The sequence below is a fragment of the Phlebotomus papatasi genome, chromosome 1, assembly GCF_024763615.1.
Source record: "Phlebotomus papatasi isolate M1 chromosome 1, Ppap_2.1, whole genome shotgun sequence".
Classification (NCBI taxonomy): domain Eukaryota; kingdom Metazoa; phylum Arthropoda; class Insecta; order Diptera; family Psychodidae; genus Phlebotomus; species Phlebotomus papatasi.
Genome location: NC_077222.1, coordinates 89,138,358 through 89,162,717, shown reverse-complemented (window position 1 = coordinate 89,162,717; position 24,360 = coordinate 89,138,358). Strand labels below are relative to the sequence as shown.

At 35.4% G+C, this 24,360-nt stretch overlaps 1 protein-coding gene across 2 annotated transcripts in view; it reads left to right on the top strand.

Moving 5' to 3' along the window:
• The window catches only part of LOC129809642 (complexin), a 298,624-nt gene that overhangs the window by 4,989 nt on the left and 269,275 nt on the right, over nt 1-24,360 (top strand). For both annotated transcript variants that reach the window (XM_055859615.1, XM_055859614.1), the window contains exon 2: nt 22,759-22,828. The gene's annotated coding sequence lies outside the window, so the exon portion shown is untranslated. The remainder of the gene's footprint in view (nt 1-22,758; nt 22,829-24,360) is intronic.

The window sequence follows — 24,360 nt, the reverse complement described above, 5'->3', positions numbered from 1 at the left end:
GACAAGTCCTGCAAAGTTTTTGCACAAAGTTGCTCAAAGAAAATTTTACATCCTGTCTTTTTTGATAATATTTTACTTTAATCCCTTTCTTTATTTAAATTCTGGGGTGCAAATTCTTTTCTTAGATAGCTACACTATATAATTAAATTACGTTTGTAATGAATTAATATAAAGTATTTGAATGCGATGATCTATAAAACGAGTGTATGATAGCATTTCCCCCGCAATTTTAATACAATTTTTTTCTTTTCACAATATCGTATTAAGATATCTGTAATAATGTAATTACAGTTCATAGTAAACCACACTATGCATAGGAAAGGATATTTAGAAAAAAATATTGTTAAATGTTTGTGAATACCTAAGTTTGCGAACTTACAAAATGCACATATATCGTATAATATACAAAAAAGTTTGTAACAGTTTGTACTCTTCACAAACAGTGTTCGTACACTTTTGTTTGTCTGAAAAAATGTAACAACCAAAATACAAAATTTTACCAATTTTTTTCTGTGGGTTTACAAACATTTACGAATAAATCAGTAAAATAAATTTAATCATCTAGATTTATTCATTTTTATTAAAATACAATCAAAGACTTGTTGCCCCCCCCCCTGGTATGTGGCCCCTGGAGATGAAACCAAAACTCACTTTTACATACAAACACGTATGGGAATTTCTCTGTATTTGCGACCGTTACGCGAAATAACTTAAAAATGCTGAGTGTACTTCTTTTGGAAGTTACTGATCCCTGTGGAGGGATAAATATATAGTAAGATGGGGTAACTGGATCGTTTTCCGAAGAGTACTACTTAAACGTTTGTTTTTAGACTGATGAAATTCTTTTTCACTTCTTCTAAATTCATAGAATTATTCACTGTTTCATTCAGAAACATAATATTAAAAAAATTATCAAAAATATTAAAGAAAATTTATAAAATAATGATAATACTGAAATAAGTCAGCATGCACTAACTGGGTCGCCTTTCCGCTAATTCACTTTTAATTAAATCTCTGGATTTAAAACATTTTTTTCACAAGGAAAAAGCAATAATTTTTTCAAACAACCGGCTGCCATTAGCGAAAATATCACTGCTAGAAAATTTTTAGTGAAAAACCCAGCTGGCACAAGATTGAAATGAGTCGATTACACTCACTTATTTAATGGATAAAAATATTATATTTGTTTTTCTCTAACTTGATTAGATTATTATGTTACTATAGTGACTATATTATAGAAATAAAAATAAAAATATTATTTTAAGTGGATTAGTCATAAACGATCCAGATAGAGAAGCGCCCGGATTAGAAACACTTGACTCTACTAGATTTCTGTCGAAATAACTTTTCCCTATCGGCTCTGTGAGTTGAGTAATGCCGGCTTCAGACTGGCGGTTTAACCCAGTTGCTGAATGTATCAAAAATCTTAATAACAAGCAATTTTATTGATTTTTCAAAATCTAATGAATCATATGCCCTTAATATTCAATCCTAAACAACAATTTCCTGAAAAAATCATGTTTGATGAGGAATTAGTGGAGTTAAGTCAAATAGCTAAGCCTTAGATCTGAAGCCCGTATAAAGGAGCTGGCTCTAAAGCTGAATATAGAAAAGCGAACTTGCCATGGAGGTATTGCCCATTTATTGAAGATTGTATTATTTTCAAAATATACTTTAATAATTTTTGACATATTAAATTCAAAGAAAATTTAATCTTGATTAGAAAACAATTAAAAGCATTTTCCATCTGAAGTTAAATTTTTAAAATCCAACAATTTATTAAGGAACTCGTCTCAAAAACTGGCTACTTTATTTTTACAAAATGTTTAACCCTGAACATTTGAAAAGTGAAAAATTTACTAAATTAAATAACATTTGCTTGACCCAGTTCGTCTTCAGTCGCCTTTTCTGTTTTCTTTCTACCAACAAAAAGACTTTTTTATGTCAAAAACTACCTTTTAGAAAATGACTTGGAGTGAATAATTTTATTAATAAGACTGTGCTAATTAGAAATTTCTCTGTCTTCCGGGAGCCAGGGAAAAAATGCTCCAGTTTACCCCAATTTGCCTCAGGTTACCATTATAATGATAATGTGCTCTTGGTTTGTAAATATAGAAGAATTCTGTCTTTTTTTTTTAGTGAATTCACTGAACACTCAATACCTTTTTATATGAATGCTTTTTTGGGCTTAATGTCCTGTGAAATTAAGTTATAGCAGAAGCTTAATGGATGCTACTCAAATTTTTTAGTGCCAGAAAATGTTTTATAATCTAATGAAGATTCAAATCCGGAAAACGTTAATCATAGAGTACTTAACCCATTTCGCAATGTTAATAACAGTCCCTGTCTACTCAATATATCTGTTGTCAGTAGAAATTATAGTCACGGACAGTACCACATAATGCAATCGATATTCATTTATTTTATTAAATATTTTTTTATAAAATTAAAAATACTTCAGTATTGTTTTCTTTCTGACCAATTCGTTGTGGTAAAAAGTCCCATGTACAAAAGTTCAACAAAAAAAAAAACATTGCAATATCACTGATCCATAAATTAATGAAAACAAATAAATTTTGCTCATCAGAAAACCACAGAAAAGTTTTATGTGAGTAATTTTGTAAATAAAATGTTTCTACCTCTATAACTGGATAAATGTTGGTGGCATTTGTATATCGATACCTCTCTGGTCATTTATCCAATTTTTATCAATTTCACTTCTCCATGACAACATAGAATGAATTTCACAATACAAGTGAATTTGCACGGGTAAAAAAAATGCCATGAGGCTAACATATGGATTAATCGCACTGTATGATAGTAGTATCAATTTCAGTTGTGTTTAATGCAAAATTAATTAATGAGAAACAATTTTTTTTTTAATTTCTCTGCTTGAGTGAAGTGTGCATTCATGAATGAACTAATTGGAAATAAATTCGGCATAAAATTATTTGAATTTATATATTTTTTGCTTTGTTGAAATTTGATGGTGGGCGAAGGATTCAATTTTCCAGGGATATGAAACATTTTTTAGTGGGTGGAATTAGCTGGGAATAATTTTATACATTACGACTTCAATCCTCTTAAAACCATTGAGCTAAATTGGGTAGCATAGTTCAAATTATCGCCCGATTTAAATACAAAAAACCATACATTAAGCTGCATTATTGGTACAGATAACTACATAATGCTGATACATTTTATTTTATGGGCTTTATTGAACTTTTGAACTTTTGAAATTCGGTATTTGTGGCTATTTAAAAATATTTTGTGATAGATTCAGATGAATACCCTGAGGATAAATTATGTAAAAAAACAACAAATGAAAATATTGTAAAAATTACGTTGGTCTTACTGATGAGCTTTTACCAGGCGTCTCCACTTGCTAAATCCAAATCACAAAGTAACTGATTAAATTTACATTTTATTCTAAGTTACAAATGAAAATACCATTAAAATATGATAAATAGACAATTTGGATGACTGTTTGGAAATCCTGTATTCGTATTTGAAATTCATTTATTCATTATCGTTATGTGTATTCTCCGTTTTTCTTTTGCTTAGGACGAGAATGGCAAAATCTCACCAATATTTCCACCAATACGTATAGATTTTACACAGAACAACCAAATAACATGAAAATTATCCATTAAAATGTATTGAAATGTAGTTACTTTTGTGGTCTTTCAATGGGAACCACATCAAAGTCCATTGGGTTGCTGTAGTATTTGAAAATATATTTTAATGTTTGGTGTTTGGTATTAATCGGGAAATGAGGCAAGTGCAAGCTTTTAGTAATTAAAGCACAAAATGTAGTGCGGTTCGATTGATAAGTATATTATATATTTGCAAATTTTCCGATTCGAACATCACTGGTTAAGCATCAAAAGTTCTCCATAGATTGGAACACAATAAGCACAATTGTAGGTGCGATTGTTGCAAAGTCATAAAACGAAATTATCCTTCAATAGCTTACGGATCAATACGTATAATAATTCTTTATTGCTTCGCTTCCACTCCTTCACCTTGTTCAACTTTCATATTAACTTCCATTTCTGTTGTTGTTGCTCCTAAGAATTTTACCTCCTCCTTGAACAATTTTTTTTTGCGCCACTCTAGCTCAATCTACAACCATTTTACTGCTCAAACATTACCCTTGGACTTTCCCATCCAAAATCACTACTCATGAACTTTTATGACAAAACTCAGAGGGTTGATGGCTTTCGATTTTTGGTCAGTTAGTTCATGTGAAGCTATCTATTAATCAGGTGAATTTCGTTAGTCAAGACGGTGATTTATCCCAAACAGCTACCTCGATAAATACATCAAGACCTTCCTTTCCTGAAAGGGGCTTTCCCAATGTCGACCCTGAATTCCAATAATTTAGTTATCCCTCGTTTGAGACGGGCATTTAAGCCATATTGGTGATTGTCTGGCATGTCTATCAAAAGTCTTTTGGAAGTTACTTAAGATACCATTTGGGAAATAACCCATTTAGGACAATTTCTTTAAATTACACCCAAAAGTTTTTTCCTAAGTTTATTGACTAATTGCATGACAAGAAAAAAATCATAAAAATAGTGTTGATAAGTAAGGTAAAGTACCCTTACTCGACCGGGTTCCTCTATTCGACCGGTGGGTCAATTTTTGAATATTTGATGGTGAATTTCATCAATTTCTATGAATTTGTCACTGATTCGTATTATTTAAAGAATAATTGACCTATTAATGTTAGATCATACACAAAATATTATAGCAAATATAATTAAATTGAATAAATAAATCTACCGGTCGAATAGAGGAACCGGTCGAATAAAGGGTACTTTACCTTATTTGATACTCGGTCAGTAGATGAATTCAGATAAAAAGACACGGATTGTGACCTAGATACTTCTCCTCCTTTATTATTAAAACGTTAAGTATCTCAGTGGCGCAATAGGCAAGATCGTTGGATCTTGGGCGGTGAGATCTCTGACTTGATTCTCAGAGTTGTGAGTTACAGTCTCGTCCGGTGCAAACAACTGAATGTTTATAGTCTACAGGCTACAACAACTGAAACATAAACAACTGAATGTTTATAGTCTATAGGCCTATATCATAACATGCTAGAGCACCCTTCATCGCTAGCCTTTCGGATATTAAGCCCCATTGCCCATATCAAGAAGGCCACGAATCCAGCGTCTTTCGATTGTAATTTGAAGTTAGTCGCTGTTATAGCACCCCTCAAATCACCACCCAAGCTGAACAGTAATTAATACCGTTGGCTTAGAATCTTCGTCAGGATGGATTTTCTCCCTTCAACTACTCTGGCCGAGCTCAACAATCCTACTACAGGGTGACTTTGACCCCCTGTTGCCCGTAGGCTTTCCTTAAATTCTAGGAATTATTATTGATCTTCGCCAATACTGTCTAGCATGATAAAGTATATAGGTATACCAAGTAGGATATATTGATCTGCAAACGGATACTTATAGTTCCAGTACCAGTCAATAAAATGCAAACATTGGTATTTTTACAAAAATCGACTCCAGCAAATTTATGTGAAATTCTAACTCCAAAAGCGGATTCAGAGTAGTAAATTACCTTAATCTATTCTAAATTTATCTAACTAGAGTAATCCATTTTGATTTTTCATATTTTATATTTTTAAAATATTTTGAAATTCAAATCAGAACAAAAAAATATTTTCATTAAAATATTGTTTTGCTATTTTGTTTTGATGATCTTTCTAAAGCTTTATTAGAAAACTATTTGAATAAAAATTATCCAATTATGTTAGTGCTTAAGATAAAATACTCGAGATCTACAAGGTGGCGTAGTTGACATCTTAATTCGACGTTCCTGTTCTCTATTTTGAATATCTTCCAAAACTGAAAACTCAACCGATTGAACTGAACTTTTAGTATGTTGTAGCTGATGCCAAGACCTTTTCCGAACTTATTTATAATCTGATCTAGGTTAAGCGATTCCTTGTATTCAGGGGCTCCAAATTAAAAATTTTGATTTCTTTACGAATACAGAACTATGAGGCGCATGTTTATTGAAAAATTAAATGATACGATCTACAAACAAACTAAGAAAAAACTAATATTTTTGCTTATAACAACATATCATTTGAAGATATTAAAACTTTTATTAGAAATATGAAAAATAAATGTATTTAACGTTTAATATTTTTTTATTTTTTTTACAGAAAATAAAAATATAATATAAAAAACTAAACTAGTGCTAAATAAGAAATTTCATTAAGGATCCAGATCTTCAAGATTAAATAATAAAGATCGCGGAAATATTATTTTTTCAAAATTTGAAAGTTTGAGCCTCTTTAGCAAGGTAGTTCCTTGACCTAGACCGAAACATAGGTACATTCTGAAAAGGCCTTGACGTCAGTTACAACATACTAAAGTTTCAGTCCAATCGCACGAGCTTTGGGTTTTAACACTTATTCAATATGGCGGAACAGAAACGTCAAGTCAAGATGAATACCGCGCCATATTATAAATTTCTAGCATTTTGCCCTTATAATGGTAAGACTTAAATTGATGTTTTTTTTTAAATAAGAAATTGTTGATTTGTGGTAATTTCTTTAAAGGTGTCAAAGTCACCCTCACCATATCACAAATGCAAGCCTTTTTTTCTTGATTTTTAGTAACAATGTAAAATTTTATAAAATAATAATAGAAAAGGGTGGGGAGGCGGGGTAATTTAAGAAAGTTTTTTCACTTACTGGTAAAAATTAAAGAGTCACCGAGGATCCTTTGAAAATGTCACTGTTTCGACACCTATTAAACTCCTGAATAAACGAATAAAAATATGGAAAAAGTCATCTTTGGTGTTCGTTCAGATGAGGGAATTATGAAATGAATTATAAGTTTACGATAAAACACAATCCATTGTGATAAATATGCATACAACATTTCAAGAGATACAAGTGAACCTTGAAAAGGGTCAAGTATGATCCATTTTTTCTGAAAATGATCAATTTTTTCCCTTATATTTTTCCAGTGCTAGAATATATTGACTTGTGGGGGGGTCATCGAAGACTGTAAGTCAATATCTCTCACCATTTGGTAGCCAGGATGGTGAAAAATTGAAAAAACAATTTGAATTATAGAAACTGCTCTCTCGTTGACTTCGAGCAGTTAAAAGATACAAACTCACTCGCATTTACTGTAATTAAAATGTTTAGGAGCTTCTCGGTCAAAATCCGTGTCTTTTTATCTGAAAATAGGGATTTTCGCCAAAATGTAGTGTCATGAAGGAAAGCGCTTGAACATGAGCTAGTAAATCGTGAATGATGTTCCATTTTGACGAATATTTTTCACAAAGGGTAGATCGAGTCACTAGCGCCGCTAGCGGGAGAAAACTTCCGCTAGTGGCGCTGTCAGCTGTTTTCAATTTTTGATTCTGAAGCTTTTAGTCGTCAAATTCAACAAGATTGAAGAAAATCTCACAAAACACTTCAAAAGCTTTCAATTTTTTTTTTGACAATCGTCACTCAAATTTTCAAGCAGGTAAGGGAAATGATGCAGGAGTCACCTAGTGACTTTTTCACCATTTATTCTATGCAAAATTTGTCACATCAGATCAGACTCATTACCTCTTCAGATTCTCAAAATTAAATGCTTCTGGTCCCTGTTTTAAAATTCAGGACTTTAAAGAAAGTGAGTACACCATCAACGGATATTTTGTGGGTTATCAATATTAACTACAAAAATATGAAGTCGTTATTAGCGTATCTTCTAGCTCCATCATTTAGTATAATTCCACATTCGTGGCTAAATTAGGTACAATTTAAACTCAATTCAGTGCCACCCACGCAAAGTTCAATGTAAACTAGTTGGACAGTATGCTGTATCGGAATAATTTGATCAGTAATTTATCGATCAATCTGCCAGTGTAATTCATTTCTGGCTAAATTGATTTTGTGGCTTTGTAATTTCCTCCTATGGTGCTTCTATCTCAATTTTCTCAGCATTTCAGCTCAATTTGCAATTTTCCCAATACATTCAACTTCAACCCAATAGACAATTTACATTCTTTGACATGGAAATTCTGTCGCTATTTTTTTCGTCTTTTTCCGTACCCCAAAGATTTTCTACCATTTTTCAACAATTTTCCAGTATTTTGGAGATGTTGAATGCCAAATTGCTTTATTTTCCTAATTGCAAATGAAATTGGAAAATGAAAAAAAAAGAAATGATGGAAAAAATGACTTTCAGAGCTTTTACCAGGCGTCTCCATCGACAAGATCAAAATAATGAATTAGCACAAGCTCAAAGTTTCTCTTCTTATTTTATCTCCAGCGTTGATCACCCTTTTGTATCGTCTGCGGTTGAGGTCTCCTTATCAATAAAAGGGGTTGAAACCACAAATCGTGGGGATTTACCATTGAGAATCTCCAACTGGCTCATGAGATCCATAATAAATGAGTTCTATTTAGTTGTCCATCTGTTTGCTCGTACGCAAGAAGTTGAAACAAATGGGAAAATGAGTTATCCTTGGCACGTAAGCTGAGGAAGACAGATACACATATTGGGGCATGATGAGGTGAATATATTTTGCCATGGAAAATCCACTTTCTTCAGCTTCTTTTTTTTAATGGAAGTACAGACTTTTCTGCCTTATCCTCTTCCAAGAAATCACTCGAACCGATACTATTTGTGATTGGGGATGGTTGAATTTGGACTCTAAATCCTCCTGTTTTGTTTTTGATCATCAACCAAATCGAATCAAGGGCAATTGGAGTGTGAGATTGATCCAATTTCTAAAGCTTTGAGCTTGAACTTTGGTACTCTTCTGGTCAAGATTTTCCAGATGAGAGTAGGGTTACGAGCCTCCTGTTTTAGAAAAATAGAAAATCATTCTTTTATAGAATTCTAAAACAATTCTTTGCTATTCAAATCTTTAAATTGTATTTAAGAGCTGATTCATACTTTGCAATAAGGATCTTTGATTTAAAATCATCAAGCTTTTGGAATTAAGTGCTGTAGTATTGACTACTAAGGACAATGCAAACGTCTTTAATACGAGAAGATTTCTAGAGATCAGGATTTGAACCTTTAACACTTTTATCATAGAGCGAGAATAGGGTAAAGTGATGGACATAGTGTTATAAGTTGGACAATTCGCCGGTACAAGTTGGACATGGCTTTTTTCTTGATAAATACAGTACAAAATTTGGTTTTAAGCACAAGGAACCAAATTATAAAACTAAAGCATTAAAAATATACAAATAAAAATAAAGTACTAAATTTATCAAGAAAAAAAAGCCCTATCCAACTTGTACCATTGTCCAACTTGTATCACTTTACCCTACTATGCCATTTAATCCAGTACCAGTGCGCTCTCAATTGTTATTTAACTCTTTCGCGTCTTTAGGGTAATGTCATGACTCGGGGAAAATTTTTTTTTGGGTATTTACATTAATTGAAATCTATCTGTTCGTGCACGACATCATAATAGAAGGATGTAAGATTCTTGGCTCATTTTCTCAAGACTCCAGTTAGATTTCAATTAATGTAAATAGCCAAAAAGAAACTTTTTTCCCCGGGTCATATATGACCCTAAAGACGCGAAAGAGTTAAATCTTATATAGCAAGAACTAGTCCTTATTACGTAAATTTTAATTATATTTTAACGTATTGACGTTGTTGGAAAATGATGCACCGAGAGATCTGTTCCAACCAGGTAACGCTGGGTGGTCTTCCGTTGATAGAACTAACTTTGAAGTAGATCCTAGATTAGCCCATACAGCAGGCATAGGGACAGGTGCACGGTCGGACGTTACGACGGCGATGGTTACCACGAATACTCTATTAGATTTAAAGCTAAAGGCAGTCCTCACCCTTATAAATTCTTCACGGCTCGTGCAGGATCGATAGAATGCACAGTGGATACCACCACAGTTACGAAACTTGGTTACTCCATATACGCTTACGAATAAAATTCATGCGAGCAATCGATGTGTCAGAGAATGACAATGAGAAAAGCTTATGCAAGCCATTGTGAGAAGGAGTCGATCTCGAGGAAGATCTAGGACAAGGTGGCTGAATCAAATTCAGAATGTTGCCTTGAAACGCCTTGAGATCGTACCCGACCATTTTCCTGAAGTGGCGGAGGATCGGCAAGCCTGGGCTGCTTAACTGGATGTAATGGACCCGGGACCTCAATAGGGATAAGCGATTAAATATAATGATGATGATGATGATGATGATGACAATGAGCTACCTTGGAGGTGAAACAACGAACTGAGCGAGGATTACAGTCATGTCCAATGAGGCTGCTTATTGAGCTGGTACTATTGGAACCCAATCTCGCCTCCTCGGGCTCCAGGGCCAAGTCTTTGGCTTTTGGGAATGGTCCCAAAGTCTCAATAACTCAATAAACTCAATAAATAACTCAATACCTCTCAGAAGTTCATTTCTCTGGCACCCTAAATACTGGTCTCGTAACATTCTGAAGCACAGCAATAGCTCACCTTCTCATTCGCTCCCATATTGCTTTATCTATCCTTCCAAAGAAAAGTCATGTGGGCCGCAGCTATCGCAATCAGCAAAGCTCTTGGATTGCATTGAAATTTGGTGAGTGGATTTTCGTTTTATAGATGCGTGGTTTTGTACCTAGCGCACTCAATAGCTCCCAATCTTCTCTCCTGTCGGACGTAAACTATAACTACCAGTTTCGTTCCCGGAGGAATGAGGAGCGTCACGACAGGTGTATGCCTAGAATTTCACTCTTTCTGGGTCTCTCTACGTTGAGTCCCTTTCAATCAATGCTTGGCAGCAAAGTGTCCGTATCGTTCGTCGAGAACGGCTAGCGGATTTACTCAACGAAAACAGCTATTCTATTACGTAGTTGTAAGACGTCCCAACCTAGTGCTGGAGCTTCTTTAGCATTGAGAGCGCACTCTTCTTTTGCGCGGGACGTCGCCTTTTCATTATAATTTTTATGGCCGTCGCACGATCTGATATTCTACAGATAGCAATCCCATCTCTTATGAAGGAAGAGCCCTGCTGTCCTAGCCCTTACAGTCTCTCTGTGAGGGCTATGAAAGTGTTTCTCTCTCGAAGGTAGCACCATTGGATGGATTAGCATCATTGCCCTTGCATGAGTCCCCATTGAGATTTAAGTAGTATATGCTAGAGTTTGCAGTGAAACCTAAGCCTCGTCACTGATACTGACCCAGTCCTTACTCTCTGCTTCCCTCTCTAAAAGTCGTAAAAAGTTTCATTCACAACATTATTTATCAATCATGTCAAAAAATATATTAAGTGTGTATGATATGTGCAAATAATAATGTTTTATCTATTTGAAATAAATTAATTTCGAAGGTGATTATTTTATTTATATACAACTATGATTTATATACACATTTGGAATAAATTTACGGTCTGATATGATCTGGAAGATAATGAACAGAACAATACACCTCTTTTGAGTTTTTCTCTTTAATTCATCTTGACGTTTCGAGGATAAATGTCCTCTTCATCATTCTATTTTTAAGACCGAAAAGCACTCCACAATTTATAGTCACCACAACGTCATCACTTCGTCACAAAACTTGGATCCAATTCGATTATTTTCAAACTAGTAAAATTTTAGTCATTCTGCTGACTTAGAATTATAGACGTCCAAGAGACGTATATCTGAGTACAGCATCGTATGCATACTCTTGCAAGGAGGTGCCACTTGGGTATTTTCTGTTTATTTTCCTTTGGAAAAATAATTCATGATGCTTTAAATTCATTTAGCCCTATGTTGAGTTAACCGAGTTAACTGTTGATCAATAAGAAATTATCTGGAAATTATCTGAAGCAACTAATTAAAAGGATGATTAAGAGCTTGCTTATAGATGATGATACTGAAAAATAGAGAAAAAAGCTTGAATTTTTCTACACTATAACTGTACATATACTATATTTTTGTTCATTGTAGATGGAAAAAAAATCCCTTACTCAAGGTTTCTAGTTTATAAGGGAATGGTTTAGCTTTAGAAAATTGACTCACTTCATGCACTTTAACTGTTGACCGTTTCCTGTTTCCACGGTGAAAAGTCATCAGCATTTTGTGCTACAAAAGGCATTTCTATGTGTATAGGGGTCCCTTTTGAAATTGGAAAAGGGCGGGAAAATTGCGGGGGAAACCCCAATTTTTCCACTTCACAATACCCCATTATCATCCTACTTCTTGACTCCATGATGACTTCCAAGCCATTGTACATAAAATTACTATCACTCCTCAATTGAGTATGTGTGTTTATTACGTCATCTTTCTACCAAAAGTAGCTTCTACTTTTCCTAATGGGAAAAAGTTATTCCATTCATTCTGTAATTGAATATTACACATGAATTATGGTTGTTTTCTTGTCGTTAATTAACGGAAAAATTATTGAGGGGGATGCAAGATTTTTTCCTATTCTTCCCAATTGGGTTGCCCTATTAAATTTAGCAAATGCTCTTGAACAGGAAAAAAAATAAATTCCATTTTGACATGTAACTTTTCATCATCCAAAATTGATTGTGAAAGGAAAATTGAAGAATTTGATGATGAAATTAACCCATTCTGTGAGTAAAATTCCCAAAAGAGAGAAAATTGAAACTTATAAGCTTTTCATGTCTTCAATAATTTATCTCTTGTGACACTTTTTGCCAGTCCCCCCCAACTCCTCAAAAAGCTCTCTCGGGGTTGAAAGTTTCATGAGGAAAGGGTGTCAAAAATTGGGTCATGGATTAATTATGTCAATTTTGTCGCAATACTGCAAACACTTGGTATTTTTACCATCCTCAAACATCATCTGCTGTATTGTGATTGTCATTTATATAGAAAAATTATTGCTTCATCTCAATTGCTGTCCATTTTTTATAGCAGGACATTTGCTTTGATACCTCATAGTTCACACAGAGTATCCTGGCATCTAGGCTATTACTCTGGAAGTCACCGGCAGCAATTGGAGAAAATTGGGAATTAATCTAATTTTCTTCGGCAATTTTACTTGGGACTTGCCCCTCTGTTGACTGTATCATCAAACGGAAATAATAACTTTAATATTTTGCACGTAATTGACAATGATAAAAAATTGTATCGGAGAATTTAATTTCCCTGTAGACTTTCCATCACATCGGATATATTGATCTCACTCACTCATCCTCCCAGGCAATTTTATGTCAACCAAAGAGAAGTTCCAGTACGATCGAGGGGTTGTTCACTAACAGAAATCATTGTTATTGAGGGGATTTTAATCGTCATCATCATTTTCAACCGCTTATCCCTATTGGGGTCGCAGGTTTAGGACATCTAGGTTAGCAGTCCATGCCTACCGATCCTCCGCCACTTTAGGAAGGTGTAGACTGTCAATCACAAGGTTATCCCAGGCAAGATCTTAAATCTGATTGAGCCACCTTGTCCTAGTCCTAGGTCTGCTCCAAGATCGACGCCTCCTCGCAATGGCTTGCATAGCTTTTCTGGGCATTCTTTCTCTTTTTTTTCGGCCATGTTACTGTGGCAACAGAATGCAAGCCTGATGTACAGGCCTCCTTACCCAGGAGACACGAGTTTTGGGGTGGTCCGCGGTTTAGTATTTACTAAGGACTTCTCGTAGACGCAAAGATGCCGATACGTACCTGTATATCGTCGATTGCGCCTACCTCTGTCGTATCTGCATTTATTTTGTGTCAGCATTTCACGCAAGAGGGGACGTCTGTATTGTAGCTTGCACCAAATACAGATACAAAACAAATGCAGATACGACAGAGGTAGACGCAACCGACGATATATTTCCAAACTAATTATAACCAATTCAAGCACCAACCCATAGCCATTCCTTATCCGCTACATGGGACGCACCCGATGGGTACCCTAACCACAAGGGAAATTGCGAAACTTTCGACATTAGCAAAACACTGCGATAAATTTTTGAGTCATTCTATTTTGAAAAAAGCATTATTCTATACAAAATAAGACAACTGCATCAAATTTCGGCCAGCTTGCAATTACGCCCACTTCATTTGTTCCTCAAATTTCCATGAATTTTGAATTTTTCATACTCTAGAGATTATATAATGAGAAATAAACAAAAAGAATGTCGCTTAAACGAACGAGATGATATGAAAAAGCATTCGGAATAATTCCGGATGCGCAAGGAACTATGAAAATCAAGGTGACCGAAATATTTACCCAAAGCTATGTCTATATTTTTATTCATTTTAAAATGTATTAAGAATGACTTTAGAGAAAACAAACACGATAAACTATTTTCAAGGCTCCGAGCAACACTTCTTAAAAAGAAGTTACTCTTTGAAAAAAGGAGAACTAAAGACTTTGACATTTGCATGCAAATATGCCGAAATTTGATACAGTTACTTATTTTTTCACTCTTGGGCTTGCATTGTAAAACACAAGATATGGGTTTGAATAGCAATAAATATTTTTTAAAACATTATAAAAGTTAAATAGCCCTGCTTTCCAAAAAATTAGAATGTAAAATTTGACTTTTAAAATGTTAAAAAGGGATTGTTCGGAATTCGAATTAATCTAAATATCTGGGAGTCTTAATTAAGTATTTGGGAAGTCTTTGAAATTCAAGAACCTACGGGAAACGTAAGGAACAAACGAAAACAAACGTAAGAAACTCGCAGTAGATCTGAGGAACTCGTGAAGGACTAGGGAAATCCCCTGGGAATAGGACCATATGTTGAATACAGAAAATAAAATCCTAACTTGTTTTTGTTACAATATTATACGCCTACCAAACGGGATTATTTATGGATCTGTATGAACTCTAAGAAAGGGAATCAAGAACGATATGAACCTACGACACGTTCCCCCCTTTCAACCAAATCCTCCCTATGGTTCGCACACACTTTATGTGCTGGACACACTTACGACATAAGATTAGAAAAGCCTTAACGTAATTGTATTCAAAATATTGATAAGACTACATTCTCATCAGTTTCCGACTAAGCCGTATCTCGGCTTAAGCTGTATGTCTGTCCAGGGAATTACTCGTGCGAGTCTAGTCAATAACTAACTTGTCTTGTTTTAGTGTTATTAATAAATTGATGGATAATTTTCGTCCAATTGGTTGAATACCAGAAACAGTAAAACATGGAAGTAACCTTATATTCTCCTCTATCGTCTTGAGAAATTGAACAGAACAAAAGCAAAAGGTCATGTTCGTATTAATTGGATGAAGGACCGACGTAATACGTATAAATAGGCGACTCTCCGGTGATGGCTACTGAATTTGAAGTCACCTCACAAAGGAAAACACTTCTTTAAACTTGCTCAGAACCACCGAAGAATGTTCATGTTCAGAACCGAAAGCTCTGGACAAGATCGAAGAAGTATCCGTATCATACTTTCCCTGATATTTTAGTTGTATCGTAATATTCGTATTACAATGTAATCATATTACAGTGTTTTCGTATTGGTAGTATCTGATAAGTTTATTGCAGACCAATCAGTAGTACCTGCAAACAATGTGGAATCTTCTTCGGTGTTCCTGGTTTTACAATACAAGGAATAGAAGGTCAATACAAGGATCCTTGCGTCAAATGTCTGGCGTTCTTACCAACTACACCACAAGATTCCCTGTTACATCTTGGGATACGTAATTGTTACTACTAGTTTCTCCCCAACGAATAAACTCCCACTTTGGTACTTGAATTGACATCATAGACGTCTCTCAGATCGGCGCCAATTTCTCCTGAGAACGTACCAAGTGATAGCCTGTGAGTTACTCCTTCAAGAGGGGTATAGTAGAGAGGATTAGTATTGAGAACTAGTTTATGTTGGCTCGTCGAAAGAACGCAGAGGGTTCTGGAGAAACTTGTGGCGGCCAAGGCGCTCATAACACGTGATTGCCTTAACCCTTTAAGGACGAGTGGGACATGAGTGTCCAAAATAGAAAAACAAGTTTTTTGACTATAGAATATGTAAACTACCGGTCGAATTCCTAAGTTGGAAGGATTTACAGGAAATAGGGTCTCTTAAGAAACTAGCCGCCATACCTTCTAGTACCTAGTCAGATTTCCCAGAGAGACCCAAGTCCACACGTCTTTCTTATCTGACCTTCTAGACCGGACTTACTCTCTCGGTTCTCCAACTTAGAGATACAGTGACAAAGACTCAGAAGGCAATGACACCGTAACGGCTTGAAAGCGGCCCAAGAACGCATTTGAATAGTAACGTTTATAACTTCTAGGATTTTTGTAACTTATACAATTCATTGGAAATAAGTTTACAAATATTATGTTGTTTTCTTAATAGTCCGAAAAATTAGTTTTCATTTTTGGTACATCGGTGTCACATTCGTCCTTAAAGGGTTAAGGGCTCCACTCTCTCAGATTCCCTGTGCGATCTAACAAAATCTAGAATTTTTAACTAATGATTCTTTATCTTAAATCAGTTTAGTGCAAAATTTTGCAAAATTTCAATTGCATAACTTTGTTGTTAAAGTGTAGTCCACTGAATCTAAAAATTATTCACCCCTTGGCTACAATGGTTCATTTGATGAGGTACTATGGGGTGTCTAATGCTGTTGGCTGCCTGTGAATGTTCAGGGGCTTCCGATCACTTGTGTACGTACCTCTCGCACCCTCATCTAATTATCCAACATCGACCCGATACACTTCAGCTGCTGGGGGCTTTCACGGTAAATCAATAGGGGAGTTTGGGGTGCAAGGCGAGGGCAATTTAAATGGCCAGTGGGTGGAGTTGGGTGTTCCCGCCAAAATTAGGTATATGACACAATTGGCTCCCGCTGGAAAGCACTCTCAACCTCCAGTGATTTGTTGCAACAACACCCAAAGAAAATTCTATTATTGAAATTATCGCACACACAATTTCCCATTATTTCCCCATCTTATTCAACACTCTCTATACTTTTTTTTTCACCTCGTTGCTGTCTCGTCCTTGAGCTTAGGGTGACTTATTTGTGATTTTGCTCAACTTCGTGCACTTTCACACCAAAGTTGGATGGTAGGTCTTCCGCCCCCATAAAGATAGTTTTCCAGTTGTGGAATATCTAAGAGAAAGTTGCTAGAAATTATCCAGATGAATAAGAAGCCATCGGTTTGGCAAACTTTTCAGTATGAAATATTAAATATTTTGAACTATGTGGCGGTTGGTGAAATAGGTTAGAAAGCACCTTTAACCCTCTTTAGAGACTTTCTCAGAGTGTGCAACTAGAGAAAGTTTTTGATACTTTCCATTAGCACTGGCTGCAGTTGCTGCACTCAAATTAATCCTTGACTATGTTTTGCGAAAATTGATGATAAGTTTTACAAGTATTAATTTTCTAGTGACTTCTTTGGGGTTTTGAGGTTAAAGAGGATTACAATTATTATTATGATGATGATCAAGATTTTTATTCAAGTGTGAATTTAATTTATTTAATGTACTTTAGTAGAAGTGAAGGCATGCAGCCGTCTAAGGCCCCTAACCAAGTCCTTTGACTAAGGTTATAATGTGATATCCTATGAAAGGAAGATTTCTGAAAGCATGAGTCAAAGCCTCAGCTTTGCCCCCGGAAAAGATGATTTTGTGTAGTGTTGCGGAAGACTGAAATAGAAAGTGAATAAAGGACTGATATGGGAGGGTAGGCGAAAAATGGATGACTGAAAGTCATTTTCCCAGGGGGTGAATTGAAGAGGGTGCCTGTTTTCCTTGGCACAAAGAGGTGACGAAGACGATGGCATAATGGGAAGCCCGTGTCGACGGACCTTACATGATGACTCAATCAATATACCATTATCTTCAGACTGTCCAGGATGCTGTTCCATCACAATTCACTCTCTCTAAGATCTACTTGTCTCAACCATTCAAGTAATTTATGTTTTAGCCTGCTTTTGAAATACCGCGAGCTTTCTCCCTGATTATATTCTCATGGTAAGAGATTCTGAGGAAGATATTGAGAGCACTTCATCTTTTATTAATGAGCCAACCTCATAAAATGTTCAAAGAGCTAACTTTTAGTTCAAAGTTTAATCTCTTGCAAAATTCCCATCAAAGTGCTGAATCTTCAATAATAAATTTAACCACCTATTGAAATACATTGAATTGATCTTATGCATATAGACTAGGAATTTTTAAAATAGGGTTATGAAATTCTTTGAAATTTTCATCAATCTAATTCCATCACAATTCAATTAACACGAGGACCTTTCAGAAGACAAAATTCTATTTGCGATGCTGTGGAAAATTTTCTTGTTCTTACATCGTGAGCCCCATCGGAAAATGTGACGCCATAATATGCCCAAAGTGCGAAGGAAAGTGTTATTCCATATAAATAAATAAGGAGATGAAGATAATTCTTTTCCCAGCATCGTACCACACTTCCTCAAGAATTCCGACATTTTATGCCCTTTCACCCTTACGACCCCCACAACACACACACACAAGGTGAATGATATGTGAAGAAATAAATAAAGTCCCTCACATACAACTTACCTAATGGCTTTCATGGGGGGGGGGGTTGAGGCACAAGCTTTCATGCCTCCAGCATCATGCGTCTTGGAGACTTTTTTCCTTCATATTGCTCAACCTCGTACAAATGGATGGGTCAACTGTACAATCAATCAATAAAATTATTTATTTGTGATTTTTGTTGGGTAAGCAAGTCGAAAAGTTTAATCGGCTCATATAAATCAACTACAGTAACCAACTTAGGTGGTTGGGAAGTATCTCAGGCGCCGAGGTCATAAGGGTCTCAAAATAGAAAGAAAGGGTAAAACGGTATGGTCATGTTCAATGTAAGAATGAAGAAACATTCCCAGAAAAGCTATGCAAACCATTGCATTCAGATCTTGTCTTGAAGAGCCTCGGAATCGACCGCGAACATCCTCCTGGAGTAGCGGAGGATCGACAGATGTGGGTTGCTAACCTGAATGTCTTATGTTTCCGACCCTTATACGGACTTGAGACCTAAGACTCAGCCATATGGCCAAACTTCTATAATTTATTTATCAATCAAGATTTTTTGGAAAAATGTAACTTTGGATCGGATGATAAGAGTAAATGGTTAATTAGATTCTGATCAACCAATAAAATTGCTTCTTATTTAGGATTTTGAGACCTTCGAGAACTGGGCTAAATCTCTAGTCTGACCGCTTTACAGGGATAAGTGGTTCAAAACGATGACCATGATCTATTGGACGTTTGGATTAGCGTGACTAAAAACAAGATATCCAATTCGCTTTCTGTAATAAACATCTAAAATTAAATCATTGTGATTCTTCGATCTTAAAGAGCTCTTTATCAAATCTCAGCTCTGTAAAACTTGTCGTTCTTTTTAAATATTAAAAAAAAATCTTTTTAAAATATCTCGCAAAGAACTTATACAAATGGCATTAACAAACCGGAATCCAAACTCTAATGCCTGAGAACATATTTAAGATCTCAAAAAGGGTGTCACAGTAATCCAGGCAGAGAATTTCCCTTAGCCTGAACAGGCGCTACTGATGATTAGAGTTTGAAGTTCGACTTTAAACTCAGACCCGAGGCGCATAGCACCCTTATCCCCATAAAACAGCAATTCTATTATTTTATTGGTTGATATGCTTGTGGAAAATGTATGGCAGACGAAAAATGTTCAATTTGTGTAAAAAATGTATGACAGACGAAATGTGAAATACGAAATGGTAAAATACGATATTGTAACGAAATTGAGTTACTGGGGTCGCAAGGGATGAATTTTAACACCAGGCATTTGCACTATTACATTTATTTGCACTCACTTTACATTTTGGTGATCCTCACTCTAAAGAGATCAGTGGACAACTGACCTTTTATCATCGATAAAATCTCTCCCACTTTCTTCTCCATCCCTCCTGACTCGTCCCTCACATCTTCTATCTCGTTTCCGTAACAATATGTACTAGAATACGAAGTTTCCGCAATACAAAATATGCAATATGAACATGTAAAATATGAAATGTAAAATATGAAGTTTCCGCAAACCCGAACTCGTGACTTAGATGCTACATCTCAAAATTACATTCGCGTCATTTATCGCTTAGTGGTTCTCAACCGATTTGAACCGATTTATAAATCACTCAAAACATTGGCCATAGGGTCAAATGAGTTAATTTAGAACCATTTACAATTTGGAGTTCTGAGACTGCCAAACTGTTTTAGAAATGCTAAGGAAAAAAATCGCAAAGACTAGCTGCTCCTTTTGTTCTTAATCGTATTTTTCTTCTATTTCGCGGTCCTCGTTTTTGGCCATCAGAAACAGTGAGAACATCTCAAATATTCCAAATTGTAAATGGTTTCAAATTAGCTCATTTTACCCTAATACCTCATGAGTAATGTAATTGAATTTCGGATAAAAATTAGTTATCGGTTGAAAACTGGTTTATCACCGATTCACAACCGATTGGAAACGGTTGAAGCTTGTGAAGCATTCTAAGACCTTTCCAACAACCTTTCCAAAGCAACATGGTTTTGGAGGGGAAGAAGGGGGATTGGAGGAAAATGAAGGGCATATTAATGGTCCATGGTCAACACAAGGGCGGTCCCCCGAAGATTCCAAGTCCCAATATTTAATCGTTTGGGCTTTAGGCGTGCTAACGGCCGAACGTCGAACGGTTGAACGAACAAACAGCGTTACGTCAAGTAACTCGACACTTCAGATTTCCAAAATTTTACCAAGGTACGACCGCTTAGTGGTTAAGGGGTCGAAATATATAAACTCAAAATCGAGGGATTGTAGATACTGCTCTTTCTGTGAAGTTCGAGAAGTAAAAACTAATGAAATTCAAATTCCATTTCTTTCTTTTTAAATACGAAATAGTTTTGTTCGAATTCCAATTTCGTATTGAACTATTTTATTTTACCTTCTAGTATTTTTGAATTCTCGGGGTATATTTTTTTCCTTAAAATTGTGCATTCTTAATAAGAACATCTATGTGTTGCCTCATTCTTAGTTGTGTTCTCGTAAAAGATGTTGATAACACGTGGGATACCCATGTAAGAGGTCCAGCATCTGCGTACCACTTGGTTATAGGGTTATTAGTGATTTGAGGACCGGTTTGGGTTAAAGTGTAATGAATGATTTAATAAGAAATTAAAAAAAAAATGAAGAATAGAAATAAAATATAAATTAAATGAATAAAATATAAAGTTTTAAATAAATAAAAAGTAATTTAAAAAGGAACGTAATTTATAATAATAAATTTCCAATAGATTAAATTTTCAAATACTAATTTTGTCATTTACACAATTCCTTGAAAAGAACAAGATTATAACGAAGCCTTAGCCTAGCCTAAGTTCGTCACTATTACAAAACCAGCTTGAATTTGGTAATTGATACTTAAATTTAAATTAACTTATATAATTTAATTAACATCATTATACTGTTAATATATTCTAGATGTCTCATAACCAAGAATAAGACATAGATCGTTACATTCTAAGCATCCTGCAAAAGCTTCTGTCTCGTCCATGAGCTGTTACTCTTTCACAAAACTTGTGCTATAGTTATTTATTGCTTCAGTAGATCTTCAGTATAGCCCCTTAAAACCACACCATTGACTTCCTTGGTCTACAAGAGGAATAATTTAGCAAATTTCGCACCAAGTCCATAGGGACAAGAGTCATATCAGAGCTGTAGTAGCCCCATATTATCAATTCATGGTCCGAAAACCTCAAAGGGGAGTTTCTGTTTTCGGGGGGAAAAAATTTAATCTTTTTTATATGTCAACCCTTCTCCATTTTCCATGGGCCAAGTGAAAGCTTTTTGTTGGAATGGGTATAACAACGCACATGGAGGAAATTGAAGATTTTCCTGTGTCTCGTCTTCCACAATCCACACGAACACTTCTTGTATCACGTTCACCCAGCAATTTCGCCCTTGGGGAAAATATAACTTCTCATCGCCCAAAAGTTATGCCTCGCCACCATTGTCATATGCCTGGAGGAGGGAGTTTCTGTTTGTACCCACGAATCTACCTTTAGAGTTTCACCTCATGTCTTCCGGTATTCCATTTGTCTGTCTCTTCCTCACTCATCCGCATCTCAAAGCCCTACTTAGACAATATATCAAAATACATCTGAATCATATTCCATTCCCCTAGATAGTTACCAGAGCTTTTGCATAAGATCTTGGCCCAGATTTCCAGATAAGATACAAGTTTGTAAGGATAAATTTCGCACAATCTTAATTACTTATCAAATCAAATGGTACGCTAGGAAATTTATGACTAATTATTTCGACGGAATAATTAGCTTTTTGATTAATTTGTAGCATCATTGTGTCCTCAGTCCTTAGCCATTAACCTTTGACCTATAGAGCCAATTGGTGAAGCTTAAATGGGGGTCAAATTGTAGCCCATTTGCAAATATTTCACATTAACTACCCAGCTGAATTTCCTCAAATTCATCTCTAATCTTAATGCGGAAAATCCAAACATTTCTGGTGGAATCCTCCTGAGTCCCAGGTGAGATATTTTGAAGGTGAACGGAAAATGTGTCGGAAGAGGGTGGAAAAGTGAGTGAATGGGCGTGAAAAGGGGCTCATTCTCCTCACAAAAAAGTGTATATATAGCAAACCAAATACAAAACGCAAGATCTCCGGCACATGTTTGGAGGATACTTCAGGGGAAAAAAAAATTCTCCAAAAACGTGCTGGAGTACCTTCAAAAGAATGAAAGATTAGACATTCGCCCACTCAAAGTATTTTCCTATGCTCAAGCGAATGTTTTCGTATTATATCACGCTAAATCTGCCTACAAAAAAATTCCTCATTTTTCTTTGCAGGTTCTTTTCTGTCGTAAGGCCTGAAAGGTGGTGATACTCAATTAATTTCTTGGAACAAAATCTTCTCTCGGTAAGCCTAAAAATTTAATTAATGGAAATTTAACGAGCTTCACTGTCAAGGAATTCATCCCACCCGGGGAGATTTACATGTAGGAAAATATAAAAAAGAGAAATTGATTTCGCTAAATTTCCTAAGAGACAACTTGCAGTGAACGTCAGAAGTATGATCACATTGAGATGATGTGCTTTGATGTGCAAAGCTTGCAGCTGTTGTAGTGCTGCACAGCACTCAAAAATGCCAACATTGAAAGCAAACAGTTAATGCCAGTAAAATAATCCCCAACGGCCAAAGGGAGAATGGGTAAATCATAAAACAAAATATGCTCAGCAGCTTTTACTCTCTTCCTCTACATAAAAGAAAAAAAGCTCAATGGAATATTTCTTTAGGGGGGGGGGGAACTTCAATTTAATACAGATGGGTTTATCAAAATGGAATTCAAAAGATCAAATGAGAAAAAGACAGGGAAATATTGTGAAAATATCATGACTTAGATTAGGAATAAGTAGCTCAGAGAGCTTTTGAGCTTTCTCCCAACTCACATTTTATTAATACACAATATTCTTCATAGGAAATAACAATAATGGGATATATACTACCATAATCTTTTGCTTTGAATATAATTTCCAACTAAATAATTTTGTTCACAAGAGGTTGAATTTTATTAGAAACCTTTCTGGTTGGAAATTTGAACTTAATTTTGTGCAAACCACTGAAAACACGTAAAATACCCTTTTAAAATGTTATTGGCTCAGCAGAAATCCCACTATAAATCTCCAAGTAAATGTATTTTCCAAAAGAATGAACCCCTTTCAATCTTCCCAAAAGTGGGACAATTCTCAACGTTGATGAAAGAATAAAAGTTCTTCCATTTTTGTATTTGAAATTTTAATGAGGCAGGTCTGTATTGTAGATTTTTCTTGAATTAATCCTTATATTGTACGCTTGGTAAAGAATAGGGTGTCGCTGGTATGAAGACTATGAGGTTGCATTATTTATCACCATCCGCAGAATTTGCACAATAAAATGTCTGTAAAATGAAGTATATGTGGTAAAAAGTTTGTGAGGTGTGAAAAAGCTTCTATACCAACAATGCAAGCTTCCATTCTGCTCCTGTCTGAAGCTTTTACTGTATCGCATTACGTGAAACAGTGGAGAATCATGTCATAGAGTCAAGTACTGGAGTTAATGAGATGTTTCTCATTTTTATCCCCTAACTCCCCCCATTCATCACATTGCTCCAACTTTTGACGTGAGAAACGTAATTTTCCTCTTGAATATCTGACAGGATATTTAACCCTTGCTACAAAGTCATCATCCCTGCTACTAAATTACGCGTATTTTATTCCACTGCTTTTTGACCGTAGATAAGGGTGACTTTGACCCCCTACGGTTCGTAAACTTTTCTTTAATTATAATATTTAAAAACGGTTCTCACGATCAGACATGGCAGATCGGATCAGTAAAGGTCATCCTTAAATTCTAGAAAGAGTCAAAGTCATCCACGGAGGACAAAGTTACCCTCATTCTACGGTACGTATAAA